Source organism: Lepidothrix coronata, unplaced genomic scaffold, assembly GCF_001604755.1.
Source record: "Lepidothrix coronata isolate B3197 unplaced genomic scaffold, Lepidothrix_coronata-1.0 Scaffold347, whole genome shotgun sequence".
Classification (NCBI taxonomy): domain Eukaryota; kingdom Metazoa; phylum Chordata; class Aves; order Passeriformes; family Pipridae; genus Lepidothrix; species Lepidothrix coronata.
In genome coordinates, this window is record NW_016690527.1 from 40,824 (window position 1) to 63,230 (window position 22,407).

A 22,407-nucleotide genomic window follows, 5' to 3' on the forward strand; every position below is an offset into this window, starting at 1 on the left:
GCAGAGGGCGCTGGTCCCGCTCCGCGCCCGCCCCGCGCCCGCCGGGCGAGCGCAGCCCCCGCGCCCGCCCGCGGCTGCTCCGCGGGGCCGCGCCTCCCGCGCCCGCCCCCCTCCCACCCGCACCCGCACCGCGCACACACCGCGCACACACCGCGCACACACCGCGCACACACCGCGCACACACCGCGCACACAGAGCCCGCACGGAGCCCCCGCAGCCGGCGGGTGCCGCTGCCCCCCGCGGGTGGGTGGGCGGGCGAGCGGGCGTGGGGAATGGAGAGACGCCCGGCAGCATCCCCGTGCTCGTCCTCATCCTCACCCTCGGGGCCGTGTGACTGACTGCGAGCGGCGCTCACAAGGCGCGCACACGGAGCCCCCCTACCCGGAGCCGCCGGGCAGAGCCGCCCCTGCCCCGTCCCGTCCCGCGGGGAGCCGGCATGGAGTGAGAGCAGCCGCCAGGTAAGGAGGGCAGGGGTGCCCCGGAGGTGCGGGGTCGGGGGCTTGCGGGTGGTTTTTTTTTGGTGCCTGTGCCCTTACGGGCGCGTTGCCGCCGCGTTTCTCCATCTCTCCCCTCGCCCCAAAAACGCCTTTTCTCAAGCACCTTCCCCCCCGGTGCCGGGGGATTCGGGGTGCGTTCCTTATGTAACCCGGGGGCGAGCAGCCTCGGCCGCTTTAGCTGGGCAGGGGGCGAAGTGGCTGAGGGTAGGGGGGACACGGTGGGCTCCGGGATGGCCCCGAGGTCCCCCTTTCTAGCTGCCGTCGCGGGAGCTCCCGCGTGGGAGCCCCATCCCCACGCCCTCGGGCAAAGCGCGGCGGCCGCGACGGGGCCGGGGATGCTCCGGGTCCCCTCGGGCCCCGAGGTTCGGCAGCGGGAAATGGGGGCGACCACCGACCCCCTCCCCAGCGGTGCTCCAGCGGCGGTGCCGGGGCTGGGAAAAACTTCAAAGCGGGGAGAAGGGGACGAGGAGGGGAGAGGGTGATGCTGTTTTTTGGATGCTCCTGTCTCACTTCTCCTCCGGGAGGGCAGCGGGGGGGAGGCTGCGCTGCGGGGAGGGGAGATCGCGCTGGGCTAAGAGGGCAGCTCTGGGGGCAAGCAGGGAGAGGATGGGATGGGGGGAGTCGGGATAGCGCTGGGGACAGCCGGGGCCAGGATGAGAGGGGCATGAGCCAGGATGAGGGAACGAGGAGCCAGGCTGAGAGGAGCAGGAGCCAGTTTGAGAGGAGCAGGAGCCAGGGTGAGAAGAACAGGAGCAAGTTGAGGGGACCAGGAGCCGGGTTGAAGGGACCAGGAAGCAGGATGAGGGGACCAGGAGGTAGGATGAGGGGACCAGGATCCGGGTCCAGAGGAGCAGAAGCCGGGTTGAGGGGAGCAGGAGCCAGGCTGGGGGGACCAGGAGCCAGGTTGGGGGGATCAGGAGCCAGGTTGGGGGGACCAGGAGCCAGGCTGAGGGGAGCAGGAGCCAGGCTGGGGGGACCAGGAGCCAGGTTGGGGGGATCAGGAGCCAGGTTGGGGGGACCAGGAGCCAGGCTGAGGGGACGGCGTGGCCCCGCTGGGCGGTCAGGGAAGGTTCACCCTCCCCTGGGAGAGAGGGACAAAGGTAGCGGGGGGGACGGGGGTGTTCGCCGAGGGGTGCCCGTCTCCTCTTATTCGGAGGGAGAGCGAGCTCGGTATCACCATGGCGACCTGAGGGAGGAAAGAACTAAATAAATAAATAAGTAGGAGATAACTCCCCCCGCACTTCCACTCCCCACCGCCCCACCACCACCGGTCATCGCCGTCCCTTCCGGGCCAGGTCCGCTCCCAAAGGTGGAGGAGGAAAGATACCACTGACAAAACTTTCCTCTGGTGGTAAAAGCGGCTGGCGAAGGGCCGGGGGAGCGCGGTGGGGAAGGGGCCGCCCCGCAGTGCTCAGAGGGGAGCCGGGTACCCCCGAGCCGCCGTGCCCGGAGCATCTTCTCGGGGCGAGCTCCTCACGGCTGCTTAGGATGCTCATCGCTGCGCCAGCCGTGCCCCCCGTCCCCATCCTCCTTCTCCCACAGCCCCGGGGCTCTTTGCCTTCGCTCCGGCCACGCTTCAGCACCGCGGAGAGCGGCGGGAGCGGCGGCGGCACCCGAGGGATGCGCGGGGGATGCGCGGGGATGCGCGGGGATGTGCGGGGGATGTGCGGGGGGAACGCGGCTCGGGGGGCTTTGAAACGCGCTGGGAGGATCAGGGAAACCCCCCACCGGTGTCCCCCTGCCTTTCTCTGCGACAGTCACCTCCCACCCCCCAGCACAGGGCCGGGTGTCAGGAGCCAGAGGAAGCCTCTCCCGGGGCCACTAAACTTTGCTGAGGGCAAATTCGTGAGGGAAAACGCGTTAAAAAACCGGCATCTTTTCCACGAAGTCGCTCAGGGTTGTTTCTCATGGCTCTTTTGGCAGTGGTTCTCTGTAACTTGTGGTGGCAAACTGTGTCCCCAGCAGGGCTGTTCACACACACAGCACCCGTGAAGTGAGCCCTGCAGAAATTGTGGAAAATAACCTGTGGTTTCAGCTCGTTTTCCTCAAGAAAACTCGCTGAGAAATTGCACTTCTAGCTTAGGGAGCCACCCCACTGCTGAGGGGCACAAACATGTGGAGTTTGTGCTGGTCAGTCATGATCAATTAACTGGAAAACCACCTCCTGACTGATTCCTGTTCTCAGACATTTGGTGGCCAGTTTAAATAAATACACAAAGTGGGAAGGGGGGAGAGGGAAAGCATTCAGGTTAGTGATAATTCATCAAAAGTCAAGATATATATTCTGTGATTCTGTGATGTATTTCTTGCACTGATAGGTTGTAAACCATTGGCTCGTGCTGCCTATACATATCTCATGCTGATAGTTACATATACAATTATTGCTTCAGACTATGGGAAAAAAATAGTCTAGAAAAGCAAACAGCATAATTAATAATATTCACTGGGGAAGATAGAGATGGATTAGTCACTTTTGTGCTGTTCACCGTGTCAGGATGTTCTTTTTTCATTAAGCAAACAAAATTTATTTAATCTTGCCTCAGCCCTGATAGGCAGTAAACTATAGATTCATGGAGAATTATTGGTTTGGAATCCAAATCCCAGTACGGGTTATGCTTTAACTATAAGCAATCTGTCAAATCACAGCAGCCACTGGGCTCCTTCTCGCTTATAAATTATCTGTTTCAAGTAAATCCCAGCCTGGCAGAGACAAGCACATGGGTGAGTCCTATTCAAGTACAGGATTTTGTTGGGCTTTGTACCTATTCCCATCCCTGGAAGTGTCCAAAGCCAGGTTGGACGGGGCTTGGAGCAGCCTGGGCTAGTGGAAGGTGTCCCTGCCCATGGCAGGGGGTTGGAACTGGATGATTTTTAAGTTCCCTTCCAACCCAAACCATTCTGTGATTCTGTGCAGGAACTCCAGGCAAGTTCACTGCCAAGAATCACAAGCTGAAGTCCTTTTACAGGTAGATCCACATTTTGCCCCAGCTGCCCTTCTTGACCAGCCTGGTGAGCTAATGAGTTAAACCTTTATGGAAACAGAGACCTGAACTTCTTATTGATGGGCCTCACATTTTCAGACCTCTCTCCCAGGGAGTGTGGAAATAAAGGGCTGGACTGTAAGTAGGAGCTCGGGAACTCATTACTTTCCTGTGGGAAAATGAGGAGAAGTAATAGAACACAACTCTTCAGGGCAGTTACCAGACCATTTATACTTGAAGCTATTGATTTAGTTACATAAGGCAGTGCTCCTGCAGTGTCGGAATAATGCTGTCAGATAATTACAAAACGACTTTGCCTTATAAGCAAATAAGGAAAAAAACTAATTGTGGTGACACCGAGAGAAAATCCCACAACCACCACCTCGATCAGTTGAGTAAAAGACAGAATTCTTCATGGAATTTCTGCCACTGCATTTACACCAGATTGAGCTTCCCAAAACACATAATTTCACTGCAGAAAATGCTCACTTGGTTTTCATAAACATGTGTTTGTAGCCTTGTTTTATATCCATTTTATTGAAGCCTGGAAGGAATACAAGATATCTTCTTCAAACTGTGCAAGAGAAATAGAATTTAATGTATATTTTCATAAAATATCCATCACAAGGGATATATTCAAATATTTCACAGATATAAGCTTTATGTTGTTCTTTTTTTCACCTACAGAATATCAGTAACTCTGGTCACTGTTGTTGTAAAGTTACTCAGTTTCTCATGATCTTCTCATGGTATTTTTCCAAATACAAACAATTTTACTCAGGGCTTGTTTATATGCTTCTATAAAAGCTAAAAGTAAAATAATTCACATTAGGACTCTCTCCCAAATAAATTAAATTATGTCTTAAGTCACAGCACTTGGTGCATGGTAAAGATCACATTTCTGTTTTATAAGTTCTTTTATTTTCATTGTTGTTAAAAGCTTTGTAGCTCTATTCAGAGTTTTCATCATCTGCTTGCTACAGAATGTTATTTTTAATTAGGACAATTAAACACTGGCAGTTTTTAAAAAGCTATAGGGTTCAGGTTGATATGTTTGCTACAGTTATGTGGATTTTTACTGGTAGAGGCAGCCTGATAGTAGGAAAGTATTCCTAATATATTAAGTGTCAATATTTACATATTGATCATCCAGAAAGAGTGAAATGTTTCTTAACAAATACCAAATTTACCAGTGAGCCCAAGGGAAAAGTTTTAATCTCATTCCCACTTAATAGTGACTTTCTGGAAGATAGTTTTTTGGGTTTTAGTTGTTTGGATTTGGATTTTTTTTTTTACCAAAAACTGTGGATGGGATGCTTTGCTAGGATGCTGCTGATGTTGGAAATACAATTTGATGTTTTATTAATAGTTGGAATAAAAGTATTGAATGAAATGGGGTTACTAACTCCACTTTTAGCACACACCCACTGCAATTTTTATTTATGCCCAAGGACACTGGATGTCCTGGAAGCCTGGAAACTTCTGACTGAGCCTCCTGGCTGGGTTGTGGGGTCTCTGCCAAAAGGAAACCTCACCCCAGGCCACCTCAACCCCACATAAAATGCAGGAGGTGAATGAGAACAGTCCTGTCCATGCAGGTTCTGGAGGAGGAAAACCCCTGTGATCCAAAGCCATATTTAGAGGCTGGAATTTTTCTGTCACATCCATTAGGATGGCAGGTATGAATCCTGTCCACAAGGAAGTTCAGAGCACCTTTAACTCCTCATTAAAATCATCACCTCTTCTTCATTTAACTCATCACCCATGATCTGCCTTGTAGAATATCAGACAGGGCCAAGGGAATTGGACAGCTGGGGAAACACATCTTTCTTATATTTGAAAAGCTCATAAAAATGGATTTTTGCAGTCCATTCAGGAGCTTTTACATATGGCCAGTAGAACATCCTGCCCTCAGACACAGGGCAGAAAAGAAAAAGGGAGTAAATTTTAGAGTTCTTAAAGAACAGGTAATTTCTACCAGCAGTTCATGTGAATGGACCCTCAGAATCACACAATGCCCAGGAAAATCACAGAATTATAGAATCACTGAATGGTTTGGGCTGGAAGGGACCCTAAAGAACATCCAGTTCCAACCCCCTGCCATGGGCAGGCAGGGACACCTTCCACTAGAGCCTCATCCAACCTGGCCCTGAACTCTCCCAGGGATAGGAGGGAAAATCCCCAGGGGTGCAAGGGCTCTGCACAACCCTGACTGCAGAAGTCCCACTTTATGGCAGAGGTTGCACAAGAAGCTCTGACAATGAATGCCAAGAGCTGCTAAGAGAAGTTTCCCCTGGAGTATCAGTGAATAGAGCTTTGAATTAAAAAACAGCCACAAGGCAAAAGCCCATGCTGCTTCTGTTTGCCACTTACAACCTCAGGTTAGACAGTAATGGTTGCTGGAAGTATATATTCACAATATGCACCATTCTTCAGTTTGATATTATTTATTTCCAAGAAGTATTTGCTTTCTTGTCTCACTTGGGTAGGAAAATAATGTAGTATATCCAAGGGCAGAACAAACCTTGCAGTCAGGAAACTCTTAACATTTTCACACATAGCTTGCAATTCACAGGAGTAAATTATGATTCCACAGAGATTTAAGGTTTGTTTTTTTTTTTTTAGAGCATCTGCATTAATAACAGTGTATGTGTCAGTGCAGACAGTGAAGGCTCAAATACCTAAGCCAGAGAGCCTGCTATTAATCCTCACTGCCAGGGACCTACCTACCCTTTCTGGAATGTGCAGGGTGAAGCTCAGCTTCAGACTTTGACCTCTCTGTGGTCATCTGAGCCTTCAGAAAAGCCTCCCGACCACAGGAAGTACCTGACTCATCCTAACACTGAAGAACAGGCTGCCCAGAGAAGCTGTGGCTGCCCCATCCCTGGAATTCTCCAAGGCCAAGTTGGACGGGGCTTGGAGCAACCTGGGACAGTGGAAGGTGTCCCTGCCCATGGCAGGGCTGGAACAAGATGATTTGAAGGTCCTTTCCAACCCAAACCATTCCATGATTCTGTGATTCCATGACTTTGGGATGCTGGCACAGATGTAAGTGTGAACTCTGCCCTTTGGCTTTGGGGCAGTGCCACCTGACCCTCATGTGCCCCCTGGCTACAGACGGTCTGGGTGGGGAGAGGAGATTTAACACACACGTGGATGGGGTTCCACAATCCATCACAGGCCTCCAGAAACCTAATCTCAATTTAATTTCCCTTCATACCCTTTGACCTGAGTGTGTTGGGTCTGTAAGTTCAGCTTAGACGAGCCCCAGGTCTGATTTGCCACTGTCACAGCAGCGATGGCATTCCATAGGTAAATAAACCCTGAAGATCACGGGTCTGTACAGCTGTTCTCTGTTATTCCACACTCATTTAATCCATACAGACTGTTGGAGTCTGACCTGAGGAAGCCACCACACACAGAGGTTTTTTTGGGACTCGCTGGAGCAGAACACTGGGGCTTGTTTTGTGATGAAAGCCAAGTGCTGGCATTTGTGCTGAATTCTCAAAAAAAAGAAAAAAACCACCCTTCTGGACAAGAAAACAATAATGTGCAGATTGAAAGGGTGAAGCAGGAGGCTGAAAGAACGAATGACATGATGAGAGAGAGACCACATGAGAGCACAGTTAATTCAATGCTCTAATCAACTGTGTTCTGCAGTGCTTTATCACCAACATCCCTGCATTTCCCTCACCAGCTCAGAACACTTTGCAGCATTGCAGGAAATCCTCTGCTTTTTGCTTTTAAGAAAATAATCTCTTTGTGCCTTGTCAATACAGACAACTCTTGTCAATGAAAGCAAAGGAGAAATTATCATGTAATTTAGTATTTATCATAATCAAGAGCAGGGGTTCATTAGAATGATGAGCAATTGCCAAATTATTTCTCAAAATATTAATTTGAAGAACGAGCAAAGGGTTTTTCCTACCTCTTCCTGCTTTTTTTTCTCCCCCCGTCTCCTGCTGACACAGAGAGTCTGCAGTTTCTATCAGCTCCTCAGATCAATTTCCCATTCCTGAAAAGAAACATTTATGTTAAATGATTGCAATTAAGAACCTTCTTCCAGCTCAATAGCTGTCTGGACGTGGAGAGGTGATCCCCCATTGATTTCCATGGGTCCAGGCTTTCACAGACAAATCTTCAAAAGGCAATTTCCTGGCCTTCTTAAAGTGCCATAGAATAGAATCATACGGTCATTAAGGTTGGAAAAAACCTCTAAGATCAACCTGTGACCGATCACCATCTTCTCAGCTAGACCAGAGCACTGAGTGCCACTTCCAGTGGTTCCTTGGACACCTCCAGGGGTGGAGACTCCACCACCTCCCTGGACAATCCGTTCCAGTGCTTGAAAACCCTCTCAGAAGAAATTCTTCCCGAAGTCCAACCTCTCTTCAGAGCTCCTACACAGAACTGTACCCACTAAACTTCTTTGCACGGTCCTGCATCACTGCCTTCCTGGCTGGCTGATAAACCCACCAAGTTTAGGCAGAAGTCAGGTTTATTTTTATCTCACATTGTTCCTGACACTCTCCAGCTGCAGCATGAAGTGCCTCAGTGCTTTCTGGTCTCAGGGGTGGCCTGAGACATCAGTGCTGGAACCAAGAGCAGGAGCAGGGAGAACGCAAATGTGCCAGGAAAAGGAAGGAATCCTTTTAAAGTAATTAAAACCAGTGGCTGTTTAATGGTTCCAGGATTGCCATGAACTGAATCAGGGCCTCTGTGTCAATGCAGGAGGTTGAGCTGGAAGGGAGGTAAAGGAAGATATTCCAGCTTTGGTACTGCCCCAGTGCTGTGCTCTCCTTAATTTCTTGCTGGCTCTGCTGCAAGTGCAGGAAAACAATCCAGTTGGATAAAAAATAGATAAAATACCTCATTTCTTTACTGAATGGGAACAGGGGACAATCAAATCTTCACCCACCACCATTTGTGCAGGGGAGGAGGGGGAGGGAGGCAGCTGGATCACCCAGTGGGGTTGTGCACATCAAACTGAGGGTGTCCCATAAAATCCAGTGTCTCTCCAGTAATCTCCCAATTGTGACTTGCTGTATAAGAATTGTAATACTTCAGGTAGTCAATCACGTTAAATAAACTAGATCCATGTTTTTCTCAGCCAAGTATCCCGCAGGGATGTGAACAATCTTTAGGAAGCTGCTGTGTTCCATCTACGAGGCATAATTACATTAAAGCATAAAGTGTTTCGTAGCTCCAAACAAAGCAATGTCAATTTACTTTCCAGAATCCCCAAATTATACCAAAATTACCATTAGAACCAGAAAGAGAAACAAGCAAACTTGTAACTTGTAGTTGTTAAAAAAATATTCCAGTATCTGTAATGTTCTAGTGATAGAGACTGGAATTATATGTTGGATATTAACAATTTTTTGTGGTAGTTGTTGGTAAGTGTTGACTTTGCACTTGTGAGTGTGTGTGAGAACACAGATCTCATGTATCTCTTCTCCAGACTTTCATCAAATCTTTCTCTACAATGGGACTTGAAATTTTTAAGAGGTGACCCCAAACTTTTGCTGCAGCTCCAGATTCTGGGTCTGACTGAGTTCTTTATTTCTGGTCAGTGAAAGGGAAGCTGTGCAACAATTTAAGAAGGTCAAAATACGGAAGGAGTGGGAAGGAGAAGGGCTCAAGGGAGAAGGGATAAAGACATACAAAAAGAAAGGCAAGGGAAGGGAAAAAAGCCCTAGAACTGGATCATAAACACTCCCATATTTGGAAGAGTCCATTCCACAGTTCTGGGATGGCTCACTGGAATGTGGGCTGATTTTCAACGTGTGGATGTTGCTGATCGCTATTTCCCATCCCTTTACCCCTTACAACCAGCAAATCTGGAGTCTAAGGTACAGCAGATAATACACTGAATTTACACTACCAAGACCTTTGCTTTCTATGTATATAAAAATATATATATTTTTAAAAATAATTGCTTTTTATAGATCTAAACTGCTCCGCAGAAAAGAAATAGAACCCAATGTGTATAAACAGCAAATGTTGCTATTGCAACACTGCATTTCAGCAGCACTTGCTGCAGGAAACAGCTTTGCTTTTTCATGAAGTAACACACAACAATAGCAGATATAAAACCAGAGCTTGAATGAAATAGTGAATAAAACAATTTAAAAAAAAAAAAGAAAAAGACAGGCAGACAGAATCAGGAAGAAGTTCTGCTTGGAATGTTTGCAAAGAGCAAGACTCGTGGTTTGTTTGTTGGTTTGTTTTTAATTACAGCTGCTTTCAGAAGCCAGACTGGTGGGTTTGGGGAGTCACACCCAACTCATACCTTAGAAGAGAATTAAGCTGCTGGAGGGCAGGAAAATCAGGTTGGCTCGTAGAGTTGCTGTAGAGGAAAGATTTATGATATTATCATGAGGCGAAATAATAATAACAATAGAAACTGGAGGAAGCCTGGCTGGAAATGTGTAGGAATAGTAAAACCCACCAAGCTGTTACAGAAATAGAATCAGGGAAAACACGAGATCTCCGTGTGCGTTTTAGCCCAAAGAGCATTAAAGTCTTTCTGTTAACTTCAAGGGCTTTCATATCAGACCTTAAATGTAAATTTATTTTAAATAGGCCAGGCTACAGGAGAGAGAGAAGCCTGACGTGCAGTTTCCTTAGCACGGCTCGGGGTGACTCCATTCCTTCAAACTGTCACCAGAAATATTTGGATAATCCAGCCTCGAATTTGCTCCTGTTTGCACTGCCAGCAGAGAGAGGGAAGGGGATCCACTCACCCATTCTAGAAACATCTGCAAATATTCCCAACCCCTTTTTCATTATGGTGACTTTTGAGGTGCAGTTCCTCACGTTTTGCAGTAACACACGTGGTGCTCCCACGGGAGCTGTGCAGCTCCCCAGGATCAAGCAGCACATTTTTAACAGGGGTGGCTTTGTCTCAACCCAAATATCTGCCAGGAGCTGGAGCCTGAGAATTTCTGCTTGACCTTTAATTAAGATCAGCCTGCTTTTGGTCCAAAGCGTGGATCTGGGAGTAAATATGAAAATATATTTCAAAGCAGATTATTTTAAAATTAATGGCTGTCGCAACCAGCAGGGAATGTGGGTCACCAGTAGTCGAGGTGAGCACACCTGAAATGGTTAAACAAAGAGCCCACCTGTTGTATTATACATATTATTTTTAAAAATTCAGAATAAAGTCAAATTTATGCTATTCCTACTTTCCCTCAATGAAGTTTTTCACAAGCAAGAAGTGCAATAACAGCCCCATTTCAATTCATGGCAGTAAGTCCAACCAGCCCTTCAGTTTAAAAGCAAAGCAAAAAATATTTAAATTAGCTGTTTGTACAGATCACTGTGATGAAGGAGAAACTAAGAAGAGGGGGAAATCTATATTATACCTGAAAAAGATATCATGGCTCACAAGAATTCTGGACTAAATCCCATGTAAAGAGGACATTTTCAGTAGGAAGCAAACATTAGATCAAAACTTCTATTCTCGAATTGTAGGCCCATTAAAAGGCCAAGTGATGTTCTATCAGATGTGTAGGCAGAGCTATCCCATAATTTTCAAGGCAAAGACCATCTGAGGAGCTGGGCTGTGCAGTTGGAAAAGGTGTGAGGGAACAGTGGCAACCGAAATGACAAGAAATCTTCATTTTGTTCCTGAAAACAAGGCCTCAGGCACCTCCTTCCGAGCAGAAGGGGGACAAAAATCAGGCTTCACTGTTTGCAAATTACACAGAGGGAGAACTCTGAATTTCTGCAGCAATTTCTGGCTCCAGGCAAGCTTTTCATTTCACTGAAATCTGAAGTTGAGTGAGGCTGGACCCAAAGCACATATTCCACAGTCATATTCCAAAAACTGGATTTTGTGAGCTGGCCTTCAAAGTAAGTTGAGCATCATTGGTAAAGATGCACCATCATGGAAAAAACCCACACCACAAACAAAACAAAAGAACCACACACATCCCTAAAAAATCAAACAGAGCTAAACCTCAAACCCTACTCTACAGTTATAACTTTAATTATTAAAGCCATAATCAATAGTGTAGATTTAGCATTTCTGCTTAGTCTCACACACCGATGTGGGAGGCAAAAAGGAGGAGAACAGTGTAGTTTGATGCAGAGAGAGGTCAAAATTAGAACTGTTAGAACTAAAAGTTTAAAAAAAAAAAAGGTTTAAAAAAAAAAGTTTGAAAAGTTTCTCTTCCAAAAAAATCCATGGTCTTGGTCATGTTCTTTTATTTCATGTGTCTGGAAGTAGCTTTTTATTTGAGAATATTTTCCATAGTCCTCCCAACTGAAGAAAGGATAATCAGCCTGTTGTTCCCTAAATCCACCTTCTTATCTTTCTTGAAAGGACAATATATCATTTTCATGTTTACAGTCACAGGGCGACTTCTCATGTATTTTGATTTTAAACACTCTCATGTTCATCATTCTAATTTTTAGATTTCCTAATTCCTTCCACTTCGAGTATCCTTGTCTCTTGCTGCTCACTTGGCTTGAATTCCCAGGGTATAACTTGATTTTCTGTGTGAATAGTCCATCACCGGGTGATTTCTTGGCAATATTTTTCGAACTTGTGTCATATTTCTGGAAGGTTTATATTTCATTTGTAAAGCTTTTTCATGCAGAAAGCAGGTGCAGAGCAGAAGAAATGGGTTTGGAATTTTCCTTCATAAAATTCCTGCCCTCACTAAATACTTTAATTCTCTTCTTTTCTGTGTTCATGTTCACTCTGTGTTCATGTTCGTGCTGGAATAGGGGTAATCTGAGAAACTTTTTACTCCTTTTGCAACAAAACAAAGGTGAATGAAAGAGTTTAATCATTCACTTGGCAAATGTTTGCTGTTGCAAAGTCCACAGGGCATATGCAATAATATACAGGTGTATAGGAATTTTGGATTAGTTATTTCTGTGTCCTCCTGGTTTGCTTCTGATATTTTCAAGTGCATATTTTTGATATTGTTCATACATAAAAGGTGGAGGCTGCTTTTGAAGTGAATGGGAGTTCCCTGACTCTTTTCAGTGGGAATAAATTGAAACCCTTAATTACATTTTGTCATCTGTATCAATCTTTGTGGAGGAACTTGAGCACAGTGATATCTTCCTCATAGACATATCCTTGTGGGATAATAATTGAAAATGTGAATTAACTTCATTAACTCTCACATAATCAGGGTTTTTTTTTCCCTAAGTCAGTCAAATTTCTGATTGACTGCTACAGCAGTGACTTGACTTAAACTACTGCCACTTTGCTCCACTAATAAAAGCACAGCAAGAGCATTACAAGAAATTCTGAAACAAATAAACCCTTTCTCCACTTTGCTTTTGGACAGTTATCTCCAGTTTCTTTCTTAACTTCATGAACACAAACATCTCTAGGCCATACAGGAGGCCACCAGAGCTGTTTTGGGTACTGAAATAAACTAAATATTATTTACTCCTCCTCAAGTGGCTGATCTTCCCCTCACCTTCTTTTCCCTTTGCTCCTTCTCCTGCTCCCCATATTTGTAGGAACAACAACAACAACAACAACAACAACAAAACCAACAACAACAACAAAAAAGCACTTTTTCTTCATTCAGTTTGTCAAGTCTGCTGAACAAAACCTTTTATCCCCACTGGGCCTCTGAAAATGTGCCATAGTCACCCTTCCACACTTGGGTGGACTTTCCACATCCTTCCTGAAGGTGTTTTTCCCTTTTCCTCAATGTATTTTAACAAGAAAGCTCAGGGCTATGAAGGTATAGTGACAAGTGGATGGATTATCCTGTTTTGAGGAGTAGGAAAATTCTAATTTGCCCAGATTAAAAGGGAGTAAATTCCATTCTTTAGCACAAGCCCTGAAATGGGTATTGTTTCCACAATGGAACGATATATTCTGTGTCCTACTGGAATGACACATTTTGTCCTCAAAAGACGAGGGTGAGGGGCTAAGAAGAGCTGAAAAAACCACTTCAGAGCAGTGAGCACAGGCAGACAGTGAACTCCATTTTCCGAACAAAAAGCAACCACAACCCTTATTAACCTGAACCCCTTTTCAGGCAAGGGAAGAAGATGAAAGAACACAGTCCTTACTGATAAAAAAAAAAAAAAACACCAGAAAGAAGAGTTTAGTTTAGGGAACAAACCTGTGGCATCAGGACAATGACTGGAATATGTTTATCCTCCCTCAAGCTCATCAGGCTCGGGGTGTTCTGTTGCCACACACTCGGTGCAAAGTCAAATAATGTGTTTTTTTCTTTTAATTGCCAGCATTTTTGAACTTTTAAGTAAGCATCTAAAAGTGAAGCTCTCCTGCCTCTACCAACTCCCACAGAGAGAACATTTTGAGTTTAGCATCCCTACAGTAGATGCAGCATCTCACAGCTCCGCGGTAGTGACAGTGCCATAAAAAGAAGATGTGATGAAAAGGGATGCAAACTCTTGATTTGCATGCCATGCACTCTCACTGGTGCCCAGAACAGATCACAGACCAGAGGACAGAAACTCAGAGACTTGCTGGATGCAGCACTCGGGTCCCAGGCAGAACCTGCATCCCTAGTTCCTCAGCACGGATGGGGCACAGGCACGGGAAGCTGCCCCACAGCTGAATTAGTGTTTTCCCAGTCTCAAACAGCTTCCTGGCTGACACAGATGCTACACCTGCTCTGTACTGCTCTGCCAGGCCCTCAGTGCCTACAGTGGAGTGCCAGGAATGGAGATTCCAAAACTTCCAGCATGATCATCACATGATGGTACGGCTGCACCCACTCAGGGATTTCTGGATGCCACAAAAATGGTCACCTATTGTAAATAGTCAACTATTTGCACTGGAATCTAGTACTGAGGATGCAATTATGCATGTTTTTATCAGGTCACTGAATTAATTCCACGGGCTGCAGCAGTTCATTACACACACAAAGAGAGATGGACATTTTGCCTGATACAATTATCCTCCAATCTAAGTAACCCCTGATAAAGAGCTTCTTTCTCTGAGCTGTCACAAACTGAAGCTGCTCACCTTTATCCTGGAATTCAGGCCCTCATTCCACTGCCACTTCCCTCATCAAGTGATCCTTGTCTCTCCAGGCTGCTGCATTATTATATAACCACCCATGTGCAAAAGCTGGATGTAAACCCAGCTCAAGAGCCAAGCACAGCCACGTTCAGGTGTCTGTTTGGAGAGAGGTGCCAACTCCCAGCTGACCAATTCCCACTGCCAACAGCCTCCAAGTGTCATAAGTGTGATTCTCCCCTGCCTTGAGCTCCACAGAGTCACTTCTATACCTGTGAAAATCAGGATGGAGGAATCTGACAACCTCTTTGCAGGAGTGTGAACAGCACACAGGAACACCAGAGCAGGTCTCCAAAGCAGCACATTGGCATCAGCCTGAGCTAAAGTGAATCCTCCACCTGGAACAGATTCCCCCAAGGTGCAGCATTTAAATGTGCAACATTTGCACATGCAGGGCACGATGCACTGGAGAATTAGGCCTGCAGTTGATAAAAGACACTAAAATTACAATGAAAAAGGTGGGATGGAGAGAGGAGAGAATGATGTTTGAACAGCAGAGTCCAAGAGAACACATTATCTTTTTGAGGTTGCTCACATTCCAGTGAAGGAGCTTTAGCCTTTCCTTTAGGAAGGGGGTGAATTTCTCCCAGTGTGCCTGACCAGAGATTAATAGAAAACATAAAGGTCAAATATCATGAGTAGCAACACTTAACACTTGTTAAAACCCCACTATTCAACATGCACATAAGGCCTTAAGCTCCATTCTGCCATAAAGAATTTTGTTCCATGAAGCCTGGAACAAAATCAGTGCAGAGGCTACTTCAGACCCAGAAGGTCGATGTGGTGCTGCTGCTGCCTGGAGAATTATTCCTACCAAGAGGCAGGAATTCTTCAGACACAGGAACATCCTCGCACTAACACCACTGTGCAACTTTCAAAACCCAAGTCATCAATTCTCTACCACAAAACGTCCCACCTTTTATTCCCCACAGGATTCAGTGTCTTCCTTAAAGCAGAAATCACCTAGGCCAACTGGGCAGGGAGCCACCAGCCCAGCAGTTCTCAAGGGCTACTAAATACAAGTTTCAGGAGGGAGTTTTACATACAAGGAGGGTATTTAAGTTATATTTAAGAGCATCACAATGCACATAACCGAGAGTGACGGACACAGGCAGCTCCACGGGACGTATCTTGTGTCTCCAATATTTGCTGACCTTCATTGCTGAGGACAGTGACAGATGAGGTCATTCCAAGGCTTCTTTCCAAGTTCCACGTTCCAAGGCTTAGACTTCATTTTCAAGGGCTGCATTTCCCTTTCCATGAAGGTCAAGAGAAGAAAAGACAGCATTGGACACATCACTTAATGGAATTTCATAAGATTCCTGAAGGAAATTCATCCAGGGATGGGGCAGCCACAGCTTCTCTGGGCAACCTGTGCCCAGGGCATCACCACCCTCTCAGGGAAGAATTTTTTTCCCTAATATCTAATTTGAACCTACGTTGTTCAACCTGAAGCCATTCCCCCTTGTCCTGTCATGACACACTCTTGTAAAAAGCAACTCTCCGTCTTTCTTGTAGGCTCCCTTTATCATTATTATCATCTTTAGATGATGGTCAAGGAAGAGGAGGGATGAAGTTGGCCATTCTTCATCTTTGGAGACACTGCTTCCAGCTCCGGAGTAATCATCTGATGAGATCAGGAAGAGAAGCTTCATAACAGCAGGCAGAAAAAAAATCAAAATTAATTAGGAATTCAGAGAGCTTAGGAATTCAAAGGGCTTAGGCAAACACAGGGAAGATAAGCACCAGGAACGTGATCTTGTCCAGTTCTTTCAGTGAAGGGCCAGACTTATTAAGGGATAAGAACCAGGGTTCATGTTCACATGGTATAACTGGGGTGGAGTGTGGTTTCTTTGACCACAGAATGTATTTCATGAGCTGGTGATGAGACGAGTGCTGCCTCCTGACAAAGGAAGAACACCTTTGCTTATAAAATTCCTCCTGGAGGAAGATTTTAGCTGCCCATGGAGGAAAGGTGGACAAAAACTTTTGAGGAAAAATTCCTTCATAAGAAAGGGTTGACAAGGACTGGAACAGGCTGCCCAGGGAAGTGTTGGGGTCACCGTCCCTGGAGGTATTTAAAGGTGTTGATGGGGACGTGGTTTAGTGGTGGACTTGATACTGTTGGGTTAATGGTTGGGCTCGGTGGTCTTGAGCGTCTCTTCTAACCTAAATAATTCCAAATTCAAGGTGTGTGTGAACACCAGTGACTTTTGCAAGGACATAAAATCAAAACCATTCATGAAAAGGCCCTGAAAGGGATGAAGTCCGTGAATGAGCCTGATTATTCCCCTTTTATTTCCTGTCTCTTTGTATCAGCACAGACATCTCACGTCAAGATCACAAGTTACTGGTGCAGCTGCTGTGCACTGGTTTGTTCAGTGCTTATCCAGGCTTATTATTTATAGGGAGGGTCCAAATACAAGTGTCCAGGTAATGATAGAAGAGCAAAGGAACACACTGGGGACTAAAAATAGATCACTGATCTAGAAGCATCCATAGATTAAATCATCTGGGGGTAATAGAGGAGTCACACAGGTCGCAGGAGCTGTTGATTGTAGGGATTGGAGGGATTTTTGTAGGAAACTACAGCAGTTAAGGGAAGCTGTCCCTCAGAGAAAGGGCACGCACACCTCCCCACTACGCAGAGGAATCCAGATGAAGTATAAAATTGTAGTAAGAGATTGAACTAAGTGGAGAATTGACCTCACAAGAACAAAGCATGCACAGATTATGTCGCAGCACTGCAGATAATTTCTGAAGGAAATAGGGGCCAACGCTGGAAGCTGAGAAATGAAAAGAAGTTCAGCCTGCAAAAGGCATCAGTGGGAATTAATCTGTAAGTAGGAGGTGCTGGGAGAGTCTTGTCCCACTTCCCAACAGGAAGGAAAGCTACAGATTATACTCAGTAGAATAAAGAGTATTTTATCTTTTTTCAGCCTTCACTGGTAAGGCCTGTGGGGAGCAAGGGACTGGTGCTGTTCAAACCAAGAAGGAAATCCTACCCTATGACTGGGTAGGATATAACAGAAAGGTCAGTGTTTTCAAATCAATTAACCCAAAAGAATACACTGAAGGACAGTCTGAGACAGCATCAAATCTACCTGAGAATTCATGGAGAATGAGGGAAACTCTAGCAGGTTGGAAAGAGTGAATGCAGTGCCTGTCTTTAACATGGAGGATGTTTGGCAGAAAAGGGGAAAGCACCTGGTGAATTATGGACCACTCACCTTAACTTAAGCTCTTTAAAAAATAAAAACTGCTTTAGGCACCAGAAAACACAAGGCAAGAGCTGCCAGAATGGCTCTATCAAGAGCACACCACATTAAACCAGCCTAATTTCATTCCACAGTAGATCAACACAGGCTAAGGAAGAAGCTGAGAAGGTCAGATATTTTGATTTTATTAAGACATTACACCATCTGCCACAGTTTTTTTGTAAAGAAACAGGGAAGCTTGGTCTAGAATGACTTATCCAGTCATGGTTACGAAACTAGTTGTAAAACTGTGGCAGGGGAGGGTGATCAGGGGCTCATGGACAGCATGGAAGGATGTGTTGAGTTGGGTCTGTATTGTCCAATTCTGTCTTAGATGAGTTCATGTTCTGAATGGTGGAATCAACTGCACTTGTAAAGTGTGCAAGAATTTTAGAGGGTAAGATTAGCATTCCAAATGATCTTAGAAAAGTGAAGAAAAGACCAGATTCAATTCCAATAGCTACACAGACTCTTCCCCTAAAACAGGAATGACTGACTACAAAACCCCAGAGGAATGGAAAGGACCAAAGAACAACTCACCTTTCCCAATCGTGCTAAATCTTGCATGTTCCATATCCTGGAATGTCTGAATCTTCCTTATTCTAGGGAGTCAGGCACAGGAGGAGCAGTGCATCCCACTCCTGACAGAGACAACAAGGTTTAAACAGCTGTGCTTGAAAACGCCTTCATGACTTTCTGCCACCCCGGAGCCTCTGCTTTAAATGGCTTCGAAATTGTTCTTGTGTTGCTTTGAGCCAAACGTCTCTTCAAGGTGTTCAGCACTTCAGAAATGTAGGACAGATGTTTTGTCAGCTGCTTGTGAACTACCACAGACTTGTGTCTGCCAGAGCCCCGGGAGAGGATCTTGAGAGAGAACGAAACATGTTTGGCTGCCTCGCTGAGACATTTGGTGGAGGAGGAGGAGGTGAGAGGAGGCCTTTACCAAGAAAGGCTCCAGAACACTGACTGAGTCACCCCAGACTCAGGACCCCAGGAATAATTGTGACTGGGGAGGAGCCCTCATGGCAATCCTAAAATGTCATTGTCTCGAAGCCCCTAAAACACGTGGGCTGCCTGGAGCAGGCTGGGGAAAGCAACAGAGTGGAAAAGCATCAGAGCACAAAAGCAGATTCTAATAAGTGCAGCACTAAAAAAAAAAAAATCTTCCCAGTCCTTTTGAGTCAAGTGAATTGGAGCAGCTGAATGTTCCTTTCTCATTTTTGGGCGGCGATCACGAAAAACAGATGTTAGGCTGTGTTAATTTTTGTCACTGGCATCCTGCCCCCCCTGGCAAGATTAAAACAACTCTTGGCATCCTTGGAGCAGCTGGGCAGCAAAGCTGCTTCCTTTACTCACACAATGCCACTCTGAATAACCTCTGAGCCTCAAATCTTGCTGCTTTGTAATCCGTGTCCTGGCGGTTTTGTCCTCCACTCCCCCTGTTCAAACACGGTATTCCCCAGTCCTTACAGAGCCTGGCATGTATCTTTAATGCACCATAAGTGGTGATGAAAAATAGATGTGTAGAATCCACGACATCTCTGACACTCATTTAACTTTCCCCTGCAGAAGGAAGGACGTTTTCAGGGTTGTCTTTGCAGTTTAACTTCTTAGGAAATTTTTGTAGTCAAGCTTCATCAATAAAGCAGGAAAAAGACTTCATTGTTGGGCATTTTACCTGGATGTCTAACGTAAAACACGATTTTACATAAACACTGAATGCTTCTGACATCAGACATATGATTTAAAAGTGAAAAGGGCAGTCATAAATCATTTGAAGAATGAGGGCTATTAAGTCCAGCATTGGTAGGTGGAATGAGAAAAGGGTGACTTATTTTCTTTTGCTAGAAGCTAAATGTCATGTCTTCCATGGAAAAAAAAATAGAAATAAAAAAATAAAATAAAAATAAAAATAGAAATAGAAATAAAAATAAAAATAAAAATAAAATAAAAATAAAAATAAAAATAAAAAAGGCATAAATATGATCTGCCTAGCAGTCAATAGGTATCAGTCAATACATATCACAATATGAGTGTGTCACTGATACAACATAAAGAACTAGAAATTATCTACACCTGGTTAGACATCAGATGTTTCTTTTTCCCTGTTTTAACTAATTGTCATCAGGAAAGGAAAACACAATGAGTCCCAAAGTAAACAAATTACAGTTCATCACTTCTGCAGTCCCCACTCTGACTTGTAGGATCATACAATAAAATCCTAGGCACTGCTATGGAATGTAAATCCTCTGGGTGGGTGTTCCAGCAGAAAAATGGGAGATATACTTAGTAACTAGAGAAGAGAGTCATGATTCAAGGAAGAAGGGGAAAAACTCCATGGAAAAGTGTTTCAATACTCTTTGAGCATTTTTACAGTAATTTTATAGAAAGTAAGTCCGTGGCTGTTCAGTTGTTACCTCTTGAAAGTGGTTTTCTGTGAAGTTAAGAAATAAATTGATACCCAAATAATACTTGAGAGTGGAAGACTAGGCCTAGGCCAAAAGTCTGCTCGTGGGCCCTCCAAAAACTCAGAATTACAGACAATTGAGTTCCAGCAGCCATAATATTAATGCACATTTTTTTACTTATTTGTGTATACAGAGCTTGGGGAACAGAGGAGATCTAAGCAGAGTCTTGGTTTGTATTATAAGAATATTGGTATATTATACTGATAATATTTGTATTATTTGCCTCTGACGCTGTAAAAGAGAACACAACTTCCCCGTGCTAGTATTTCACCAAGAATTCATGGTGCAAGGGTCATAAATTGTCATAATTTTCAAATATTTTAATAACAATCAGCCATTTCAGTCATTTTAGCAGTCAAAAACTCAGGCATTCAGGGTAAGTTGAAATGCTCCCTCTGCAGCCAGATGATGAAGAGGAAATAAATATTTCCTGTCCCAAATCCTGCCTGCAGGGGGACAAAATGATCTTTGCAATGGGATAAAATGATCCCTGCAGGGAGCAAGAAATGGCATCAACCACCTAAGAAAGAAAGAGTAGGTGAAATGAATTCCACAATTGTCACCCAGGATTTCTTTAGCTTTCTGCAGCCTTGGTGAATATATTATCCATGGGAAACGTGTTCCCATGGAAAATTCCACTGAAAGTTTGATTTGGTGCATCCCCTTGAAAAGGAAGGGATGTGTTGCTAAAGGAGCAGAGAAAGTTGCCACCAGAATTAAGCAGTTTATGGTTTTTTGGGTCTTTGCTCTTGCCAGCAGACACAACCTTCCGTGTGTGGAAGGAGTGGATGTTTTGAAGGGAGAATGGTGGGGTAAAACAGCTCTTAAAAAGCAGTTTGAGGGAATACACTCAGTGGAGCCTCATGAATCATGTGTGAAATATCTGCCTAAACTACTCCAAAGGTTTTCAGGCAGAATTGTTATGGAACAAACTCGAGGTAAGATGGGCCTGATGTGAGGAGATGCTGTGACTTTTTTTCAGCTTTCACTGGACATGTGTAGGATGGAGAATAGCTACTAAACATAGGCAGCAAAACTGAACATTCTCTTCATTAATATAGAAAAACTACACTAAAAACTACACTAGATTTATCATGTATCTGTTTATGCTGTTTATATCTCTTTGGGAATCATGTACGGATATATTTTTAGATTACTGCATGATTTCACGTGACTTGAATCTAAATTCAATCCAAAATTAAAATGAGTAACTACATTATTTCAGGCCCCCAAAAGCTGGAGACTATCCCAATGGATAATTCAATACCAAAACAAAGAATCATGGGATTATTTGGGCTGGGAGGACCTTAAAGATCATCTGGTTCTAACCCCCCTGGCACAAGCAGGGAATCTTCAACTAGACCAGGTTGCTCAGAGCCCCATCCAGCCTGGAGCTTGACTTTCAATGGATTCAAAGGCAAAATATATATATTTACTTAACAAAATAGGTGATTAACTAGTTGAAAAAAATAACAGTGTGTCACCCAGGGACACAGAAGGGACTGCTGTCTAATGAAGAGAGTTATGTATTTTAGAACACTCATTAAAAGCAGATGATTCAAAGGCAACTTAAGTAATTTATTTGGGCTCCTTCTCCCTTCTGGGTTGAGTATGGATCTACAGAAAGATGGTGCAAAGAGGATCAAAGTCCTTTGGGCATCTGATGACACAAAATCCCGTGTTTCCCACAAACCTGTGCAGACAAACCCCCTGCATTAACAGCAGCCAGTGCTTTGTTCCCAGGCCTGTTAAATCTTTACCTTAAATTCTACTTTTTGAGGGGCAGAGCCTGAAAATCAAGGGATGAACATGACTCATAGATAGGTTGTTCTGTTGTTTTTACCAGTAGGGGTCTAGTGATATCACCTTCCTCCTTGGAAAAGCAGACATTACCACATAACCCCAAGACAAGCAGCTTGTCCTTGGAAAAAGCGTATTTTTCCAGATGATTTCCTGGTCTTGTCATGAAAGCTCAAGAAATGGTCCATCCATGCCATCCCTGCCATGCTGGACCCACAGGTTGTTATGCAAACATTACTAAACATTTGTGCTTATATTCCTAGAATCAGAGAATCAGAGAATGGTTTGGGTTGGAAGGGACATTAAGGATCACCCAGTGCCCCCCCCTGCCATGGGCAGGGACACCTTCCACTAGCCCAGGTTGCTCCA

General features: G+C 44.8%; 1 protein-coding gene across 2 annotated transcripts in view; it reads left to right on the forward strand.

The window, feature by feature from the left end:
* Positions 1–250: 250 nt before the first annotated feature.
* Positions 251–22,407, forward strand: part of KCNJ6 (potassium voltage-gated channel subfamily J member 6) — a 171,143-nt gene continuing 148,986 nt past the window's right edge. The window contains exon 1 of one of the 2 annotated variants that reach the window (XM_017838570.1): positions 251–458. The gene's annotated coding sequence lies outside the window, so the exon portion shown is untranslated. The remainder of the gene's footprint in view (positions 459–22,407) is intronic. The other variant, XM_017838569.1, reaches the window with a different exon arrangement.